Source organism: Ochotona curzoniae, unplaced genomic scaffold (assembly GCF_017591425.1).
Source record: "Ochotona curzoniae isolate NIBS_2020 unplaced genomic scaffold, NIBS_Ocur_1.0 scaffold_3835, whole genome shotgun sequence".
In the NCBI taxonomy this organism is placed as follows: domain Eukaryota; kingdom Metazoa; phylum Chordata; class Mammalia; order Lagomorpha; family Ochotonidae; genus Ochotona; species Ochotona curzoniae.
Genome location: NW_024467114.1, coordinates 25,714,304 through 25,723,795, shown reverse-complemented (window position 1 = coordinate 25,723,795; position 9,492 = coordinate 25,714,304). Strand labels below are relative to the sequence as shown.

Genomic DNA, 9,492 nt, shown 5'->3' with positions numbered 1-9,492 from the left:
GTGATACAGTAGAGTTGGGTGTAGTTTCTGTCTTGGGAGTCAGAATGCATTTTTCAAGTTGCTGTCGTATTTCACTTCTAAGATCCATTTGTGCAGTTGTATAGAGATGTGACTCATGGCCCAAGTTCTAAGTGTTCCGTAACAGCATTTCCTGAGGTTACAGGGGAGCCCCAGGCGCAGGGCAGTGATTCATGTCTGGAGCTGGGAGAACCTAGCTCCTAATTCCATCTTCCTGCTAATGCACACCTGAATTATAGGGTTCCATGTAGGCAATCAAGGTTAGATTCCTGGCTCCTGGCATTAGGCCTGGCTATCGTAGGCATTTGGGAAGAGAACCAGCAGATGGGAGCGCCCCCTCCTTTCTTTGAATAATAAATCTTTTTCATTTTCTCTGTGTCTAAATAAATGTGTAAAAGGCTTAAGAAAAAATTAATTTTTTCCTGTTAACTTATTATTTTGCACCTATAGAAATATGTATATGTACAATTTTTGACTTACTGTGTTTGATATTTATATTTTAGCTAAAAGTTGTTTACTTAATATTTTAGTTAGAGAACAGAAATTGAAAGAGAGGTCCAGGGAGACTTCTGTTTACTATCTCACGCCCCCAAACGCCTCTAACAGCGAGGGCTGGGCTGGACCTAAGCTAGGAGTCAGGAGCTGCACCTAGGCCTCCTGCATGGGTGGCAGAACCCAAGCACATGAGTCACCACCTGCTGGAGTTTCGAGGACCCCAACAAGGCACTGAGGCAAGGGATGCAGTCACCGCAAATGGCAACTTAATTGTCGCACCAAACGCTCACAGATGCTCATCAAGAGAAAGACTTTTGACAGATTAATCAATTCTCACATTTTAGAATAAAATTACATCGGTAGAAAAAAATGTATTAACATTGGCATTGCCACATATCTCACATCGTTTCTCCTGTTATTTAAATTATTATGCTATATTTGTTACAGCTTATGAACAGGCATAATTAACTGATCCGTACTTCATTCAGATTATGGGTTTTTTTTTTTCCTAAAATTCTATCGTTCACTAGACTGTTTTCTGACATTTATGATTCTAGTTAAAACCTTCTTTAATTGCCCAAATACAGCTATGATTCTCCAGATGTGATGTGGCCAGTGCAGGTCCTTGGTCAGGAATTGGAAGGTGAATGAAGAGTCTGATGAGACGTGGGAATCCTAAAAGCTGTGCATGTCTCATTGATTGACTCATTTAATCCTTTGGACTACCCACCAGGTAGGTGTTGTCATTAGCTCCGTCTGTACGGGGACCAGAGATGTTAGTTGATCTTCCCATGTAGCATCAGACCTCCAGTCGTGCTGTGTGTGACTCAAAAGCTCGTTGTGTGACCTCTCACTAACGTATTTTGAAGAACGTATGTCATGTCTCCCACCCCTGAGCCACTCATTGTTCACTCAAGATGATAACACAAGGGCCTGGGGCAATAGCCTAGTGACTAAAGTCTTTGCCTTTCACATGCTGGGATCTCATATGGGCACTGGTTCTGGTCCCAGCGGCCCCGCTTCCCATCCAACTCCCTGTTTGTGGCCTGGGAGGTCAGTCGAGGATGGCCCAAACTTTTGGGACCCTGCGACTGTGTAGGAGACCAGGAAGAGGCTCCTGGCTTTGGCCACTTTGGGAGTGAATCAGTGGACAGAGGATCTTCCTGTCTGTCTCTCCTCCTCTCTGTATATCTGACTTTTCCATAAAAGTAAAATAAATCTGTTTTTAAAAAAACACGAGCTGTCTTTAGCAACTCTCTGCCTGTGGATTCATTCATTTAATGAACATTTTAGCTGCTACTATGGAGTAGAAGTGGTTGCACTTGGCAATGGGGACTTTGGGCAGAAACCAAATGCAACTAGGGCACGAGGCCCAAGCTAGGAAATGTGAGTGTGAAAAGAAGCACATTTATGGCCAGATTCTTTATCTACATCCAACTAGCTTCCAGAAATAACGCATAAATACAGGGGCATAGGCAATGCAGACTGTGAATAGTAAACCAATGGTACCTAGTGGCAGCTGGTGCTGCTATTTTAGGGCAGGAGGGCATTGATCAATACCCAGCAATGAACAGGTGATGCTTGTGAACACTGAAGTTGAGATTTACTAAAAAATATCTAATGTGAGTGAGAAATTTTAGAAGTCTTTTTTCCTTTTGATATAAATTATCCACCTAATGCTTCTCAGAAAACAATCCTTTTTTTCATGTTTTTTAAAGTTAATTTTATTTTTATTGGAAATGCAGATATACATAGAGAAGAAGATATAGACAGAAAGATCTTCCATCCACTGATTCACTCCCCAAGTGGCCTCAATAGCTGGAACTAAGCTGATCTAAAGTCAGGAACTTCTTAGGGTCTCCCACATGGGTGCAGGGTCCCTGGGTAAAAGGAAAGAAATGGGACCCAATGCCATGGCCTACCGGCTAAAGTCCTCACCTTGAACACAAAAGGTTCTCATATGGATGCCAGTTCTAAACCGGCAGCCCCACTTCCCTTCCAGCTCCCTGCCTGAGGCCCGGGAAAGCAGTCGAGGACAGCCCAAAGCTTTGGGAACCTGCACCCGCGTGGAAGACCCAGAAGAGGCTCCTGGCTTCGGATCGGCACAGCTTTGGCCATTGCAGTGACTTGGGAAGTGAATCATCAGACAGAAGATATTTCTTTCTGTCTCTCCTCCTCTATACATACATCTGACTTTGCAATAAAAATAAATAAATAAAATTTTTTTAAAAAAGAAAGAAATGGAGAGTAAAGTTTGTGGATTTTCAGGAATGGTATGGACTCCATGGCTGAGAGCCTTCTGTGTTTGGTTCTGGTCAGTAGGGGAACCTGCACACTGTTCCTTTTCCTGTACTCAGGAACTCTGGTGTGTGTGTCTGTCTTTCTGTGTGTGTGTCCCTTTGTTCTCCAGCAGACTCCCATGGAAAATTCCAGCTTGCTTTGCTTTGCTGAGGGAAATAATGCCCTTTTGTTCATGCTTAAGCCAGAGAGGAACAACAATTTCTATGTCCAAGGCGGAGGAAAGGGTGGCATGAGGTCGGGGGTGAAAACTAGAATACCAGTGAGAGGCCTATAAGGGAGACACACACACACACACACACACACACACACACACACACACACACACACACACACTACTGCCTCCTTTTCTCCATTATGGATTGTGACAAGGAAGGCAGGAAATAGAGAAGCACATTTTCCTTGCCATGTTTGGCTGTCCTTTCTTGACCCTGGACACTGTCTTTGAAACAGATCCTGTTTGGGGTACACGCACATCATGCAGAGACTACTAATGGAAGTCCACAGTTTAGTCCTCTGGCTAAAGAAGTAACTGGACAACTTTTACAATCCACCCACTACCTTGCTTTCCTACTGTCTTGAAGCTCCTCGTCTTGAGTCCTCTTGCCCCAAAAGCCAACCTCTAGTTGGGGAGCAGTGTCCCCAAGAAAGTTCCAACCTGTCATTATTCCCAGTTTCCGTTTGCTTAAAAAAGAACTTCAGAACTTGGCCATGCACAGCAGTAAGATCTGACCAATGACATAAAGGCAAAATTGAAACACAGAATTGCGTTTGGATGGAAACATGTATGCTTTATCAGCAAAACCTAAAACTGTGCTATCTCCTGGAGTGTTCCGAGTGTCTTCCTTCGCTTGGCTTAGGATAGGGATAGAGGGGAGAAAAAGAAGGGGAAAAAAGATTAGTTTTATATAGTCAAAATGCAGGGTGAGAGAAAGAAGAGAGGGAGAAATCTTCTATCCACTAGTTCATACAGCAAATGTTCACAATGACCAGGGTGGAAAAGGCTGCAGATTGGAACCCAAAACTCCATCTGATCTCCCATGCTGTGGCAGGTTCCCTACAACCTGGCCATTTTCTGCTGTCTACTCAGGTGCGTTTACAGGGAGTTGGATGGGAAACAGAGTAGCTTGGACTTCCTGGGACGCATTGGTGCTATATGGGATGTTGGTATTGGCATAATTCTTTGTGCCCCACAACGTCAGTTCCAACCCTGGTGTTTGTTTTAGCATATTTGGCTCTTGTATATAAGTTGCTGGAGAAGGGTGATGGTTGAGTGAGGAAAAACTGGTTTTGCTTTTAAGTAAGTGCAAGGGCTGTTAACTAAAGGCTTCCTTGAGAAGGGAAGGTAAAAGTAGACACTTGTTTTTCTGCTTTAACGCTTCCTGTGATCAGCATTGGGGTTCTCCTGGCAATTCAGAGATGACAGGAACAATATCATTCAACATTATATGGAAATTAATGCAAGAACAAAAGTGCAGAAATTGATTTATGTCAATCAGTAGGCTGATTAGAGTGAAATGGAATGCTGCAAGGGCTAACAGCCCTAACCTTGGTATCACAAACCAGTGGTATCCATGTGGTTCCATAATCCTTAATGTGAAATCTGGAGGATAGATCCCATTCTAGAAATCGGAACTTTTTTTTGTATTCCAGAGTGGTAATTCTGCCTTTTATATCCCCTAGGGAGTCTGGAGTGAAGCCCTCTAATCAATTACAGTACTATGTCTGCAGAAAAACACACTGAGGTCACAACAAGTGATTTTCTTTAAAGTTTATTTCTTTAATTGAAAGGCAGAGCAACAGAGAGACAGAGATTTCCCAGGCATTTCGATACAGGATATTAATGTCCCAAGAGGCAGCTTGACCCATTGTGCCACAACACCTGTCCCCCAAATGTGGTTTAAATGGATTTTAAATAACCCAACTTCAGTTCAAGTAATGATTTACCTCAAAATGTGCTCAGACCAGTGCAAGGTTTGGTATCAAAGGAGTTGTGAGCAAGTTGTCAATACTTATAGTCATTCTTTGCATTTCACAGAAAAGATTCTGGACTTGTGCTAGTAACACAAGATCTTTGTCCCAGGAGCTACATGCCAACTAACCAAGTCACTGGATGATTGCCATCCTCACTGCCAGTCTCCATCAATGCTGCCTTGATCTCCTTCTCAAGCTCAACTGTTCTTCGTTCAACTCTTTCATGCTTTCCTGTGGCAGCCTAGTACAATGCCCTTTCTAAGTGCATCAGTTGTTGCCACTCTGGCAAAAGGAGTTGGTTGGAGCAGATAAGGCCTCTTAGATGACTGCATAGAGAGTGATTAAGCGGTGCCCTGCTGGTTAATAAGCATTCACACAACCCTGAAACATGCCTAAATTATAACCCGGGAGGGTCAGCCACAAGGCTCAGCTTGCTGGGATTTCTGTCCACCCTAAAGGGCCCAGAGTATACTCCTCAGTCATTAGCGCCCCTCCCCCTAGAGTGTTGCACTCTGGCTACTGTTGGTTGATTATCTATGCCACAGGCACTGGCTGAGCTCCAAATCCCTTCCACTTTTCAACTGCTGACTTGTTTCTTTTCAGTGTAAGAAGAAGAAGAAAAAAAAAAGGTAGAGTAAAAACCATAAATTTAACCCACAGAGTTCCCAGATCACTAGCAATTACTACTTAGCTGGGAGTATTTACCACCAATTAGTTGACTCATTTAAAATAATGTACTATAGAAAGTTTGTTGGTATGCTAAAAATATTTTTAATATTAACATATTAGTGTAATAAAATGAGATATTCTTAGCATCCTTTAAAAAGTACCCCAATGCTTTAGAATGGAAAGAATGTGTTCAGAACTTCCGTGGTGTTGGTATGAAGTATAATTTTCAAGAAACACACAGGGGATGATAAAAACTCAATTTAATAATAATAGTTACCTCTAAATGGAAGGAAATACAATCTCTGGTGGGTACACAGAAGATTTCAATTATATTGATAAAGTTTCACTCTTTAATCAAGTTAAAAGACATTCTTTTTCATTTATCCTCATTTATTATATTTCATGCTTTTTGAATTCAAAAATATTTCATGACATGAATATGAAGATACTTTAGAAAATTTGTGGAAAACAGAAGTAAAAGGTTAGGTTTATTTTATTACAAAAATTTTTGAGAACCTTTAAAAGTTCTTAGAAAATTTCTGTCTTGTGCAAGGATTTCAACATCTTGGGCAACAAAAGAAGATGATACTTTAAAAAAATGTTTAATGTATTTATTTGAAAAGTGGAAAGTTTGAGCTCTCATTTGCTGGTTCATTTCCCAAATGCCTACAGTGATGGGGGTTGCCAGGACATAAATGGCTCTCTGCATCTCCTAAGTGGGTTGCAGGGACTCAAATACTTTAGTCATCTCTACTGCCTCCCAGGGTCCACATTAGCAGGAGCAGAGTGAGGAGCTGGGAAGGGAATCCAGTTACACCCAGATTGGAGGGGGTCAAGGTGTGGGGGTTAATGTGTTTTTCACTAGAGTAAATGCTCAATCATTTAAATTTATCTTTTAATCCCATTTTTGGGGGTGTAATGAACATTTTGGAGTATTCTCTTATGTGATTTCCAGAAATAGGATAGGGCAAGTGAAGCACAGAACACAGTTTTGTAGCCTATTTCCTTTTTTTAAAAAAAGGTTTATTTCTTTATTTCAAGGTGAAGTTAGAGAAAGAGAGAGGTCTTTCATCTGGGGGTTTGCTCCCCAGATACTCTCAATGATTGGGTCTGGGCTTCATGCAAAACTAGGAGCTTCATCCAAGTATGCCATGGGGTGCAGTGGCCCAAGCACTTGAGCTGTCTTCCACTGTTTTCCCAGGTGTACTAACAGGGAGAAGGTTAGGAAGTGGAGCAGCCAGAACTTGAACCTGAGCCTATAAAGGATGCTGCTGGTGGTTTAATCCATTGCACCACAGCACTGCCCTTAAATCTTGTATTTTGATGAGGGTCAACTGTTTTCTAATCAGTTGGCTCCCATCCGCTGGCTCCTTGTATCCTTCAACATTTGTTGAGCAGTGGCTGCTTCCCATGCTTAGAATTCTTTGAAGGAATTAGTCATCAAAGTAAAGATCTTTGCTGCATGTACTCTGTGAATGGTAGTTTTGTTGTAAAGTGACATGTGGCATCTTATTATCTTCTTCTTCTTATTATTATTATTGGACAGGAACATGCTTTATTTTGATGGCTGACCCACAGCCATCTCCAAGGTTACTATGTACACCCACACGAGAGGGAGCTTTACTTCTTGGTCTCTGCCTGCTCGGACAGGGTCTTGATGATCTCCTTCTTGGCCTGCAGGCGCTCTCCCAGTGCTTGTGGGCTCCCTTGGTCTTAGACCTGCATGCCATGGCCTGGTGAACACGGAGCTTCTTGCCGGCTTTGTCAGACTTCAGCTTGTGGATGTGCTCCATCAGCATCTGCTTCTTTTTGAACATGTTTCCCTTCACCTTCAGGTACAGCCTGCGGTACATGTGGTGGTCAATCTTTTTGGACTCCAGGTCCTGAACAGGCAGCGCAGGATCCACATCTTCCTCATCCAATTCATCTTCTCCAGCATGTGAGCATTGGCTGTACCCTTGCACTTCCCTATGCCCGAGTGCCTGCCCTTCTGGCATGACAGGGTGTTCTTCCGGCACCGAGCCCGGGAGTGGACAGTCATTGGCTTGCAGATAATCAGCCCATCCATGATCAGCTTCTGGATCTGTTGGCAGGAGATGGCATTGGCAATTTTGTTAGTCTCATTGGGGTCCAACCAGTCCTTCTTCCTGCTGTACGGAGGACACTAGAGGCAAGCCTCTTCTGAAACCTCAACATACTCATGGCTAGGGAAGATGAGGCAAAAGGAAAGAATGCCAACATTTTAGTTGTAAAAGGCATTTGAAAGCACTGTGGGAATTGCTGACCTTCCCCCACCCCCTTGGCCACAGTGGTTAATGTTCCTGTCACCTCAGTCATCACCAGTATGTCCACTCCTAGTCTCACCTTTGCAAGAAGCGAGTCAGCTTCTTTGCTTTTTGCTATTTGCTGTTTTGCTGCCGTTGTTCTGTACTTCCTTTCTTGAGGGCATTAGGGAAAATAGGATACCATTACAGCATGGAAGTGGTCCTTCCAGAATCTCAACCTCTTTTCCAGTAAAAATTTATATGTGGAAAGATCCAGAGTCCATCCACATGAATCAGACTTTACAAGATGTGGGAACCCAATCATGAGTCTATTTAGACTTTCCTCTAGGCAGGAAAATCTCCTGGAAGGCCCATGTGACAGCAAAGAGAATGAAAAGGATTTCTTAACACTGTTGACACAAACTTTGGTACATCGAACAAGTTCTTATTACAATTTTGCCTTCCTTCTAGATATCATGGCAGTCATCACAGTACCTTCCATTCTAAAACCAGTTCAGATAGATAGGAAGGGCCTTTGTTATCATGTACACATATTCTGTATGATGAAGTGTGATGCATAACTGATCATAGAATCTTGGAGAAATATGTTCCTCTCCTGGAAGTAAAATAGGCTAAATTTGGAATCCCAAAGGAACTTGTGATTTTCACCTGAGTAGCTTCTTAAAGAGAACACTGAATGCTTTGTGGAGTTATTTACACTCTACCCATGATACAGTTATTGGGGGAGGGGCAGCTTGCTCTAGGGCCCTTTGGCTTAGCCTGTGACTCCACAGTAAAGTTCCTAGAATAGGCGTGAGCAACACTGAGAAGAGAATCAAGGTGCTGGAGGCCATGGTCTGACTACAATGTCTGGAACTCACTGTTGTCACCTTAGATGAAACCAAGAAGGGCAGATAATTAATGTTATGGTGTCAGCACGACTGGATTAAGGAGGGTCTACATACTTGGAAAAGCATGATTTTGGCTGTTGTGAGTGGGTGCTACCAAGTGACATGCATATGAAATTGAGTGTGCCAGATAGGGAAGACCTGGAATGGCATGGTGGGCTTGGAGCTCTGGGAGAGAAAATGGGAAGGGGATTTGAGGCTGTAGCTGAGAGAGAGCTGGGGTCCATCCTATCCTGTTTCTTTCTTGGATGTCAATTTCTGGCCTTTGGGTTCTAGGACTGCACCCATAGCACTGTGGCTGATTCTCCGAGCTTTCCACTCCAATCCAGACATGTCTTTCACTTTTTTGGGATGGATATCCCTGAACTTGGCCTGAGCCGTGTAGCCAGTATCCCGAGGTCTCCAGCTTGCAGATAACTTGTCATGAGACTTCTCAGATGCCACAATTGGGTGAGCCAAGCCTGCTAATCAATTTCCCTCTTATTCTTACACGAAGGGAAAGTTAGGAAGAGAAGGAGCATGTGTCCTTCAGGGCACTGTGGTTCCACGAATGTAGCCATGACCCTGATTTTCTTGGTTCTGTGGGCAGAAACCTGCTCCATTTCATGAGAAGGTAAGTGGTTGGTCCAGAGAAGGATCCACCTACAGCGTTCAGGACCAGCAAGAATTCATTGCTATCGGAAGAGTGATCCAAAATTATGTTCTTCAAAGAATAGAACTGTTCCATTATGTCGTGAAAAGGAGAAGATGGTATTCAACTGTGGAGTATCCTGAAGGTCTCCATTTCCAAGGGATTAGACTTCTAGGAAGTGGCCTTCAAGGAGCTGAGTCTAAAATGAAAGCTTTTCTAAAATATCAAAGTCCTG

At 43.0% G+C, this 9,492-nt stretch overlaps 1 pseudogene; it reads right to left on the bottom strand.

The window, feature by feature from the left end:
* Positions 1 to 7,074: 7,074 nt before the first annotated feature.
* Positions 7,075 to 7,656, bottom strand: LOC121145830 (annotated as a pseudogene).
* Between the last annotated feature and the right edge of the window lie 1,836 nt (positions 7,657 to 9,492).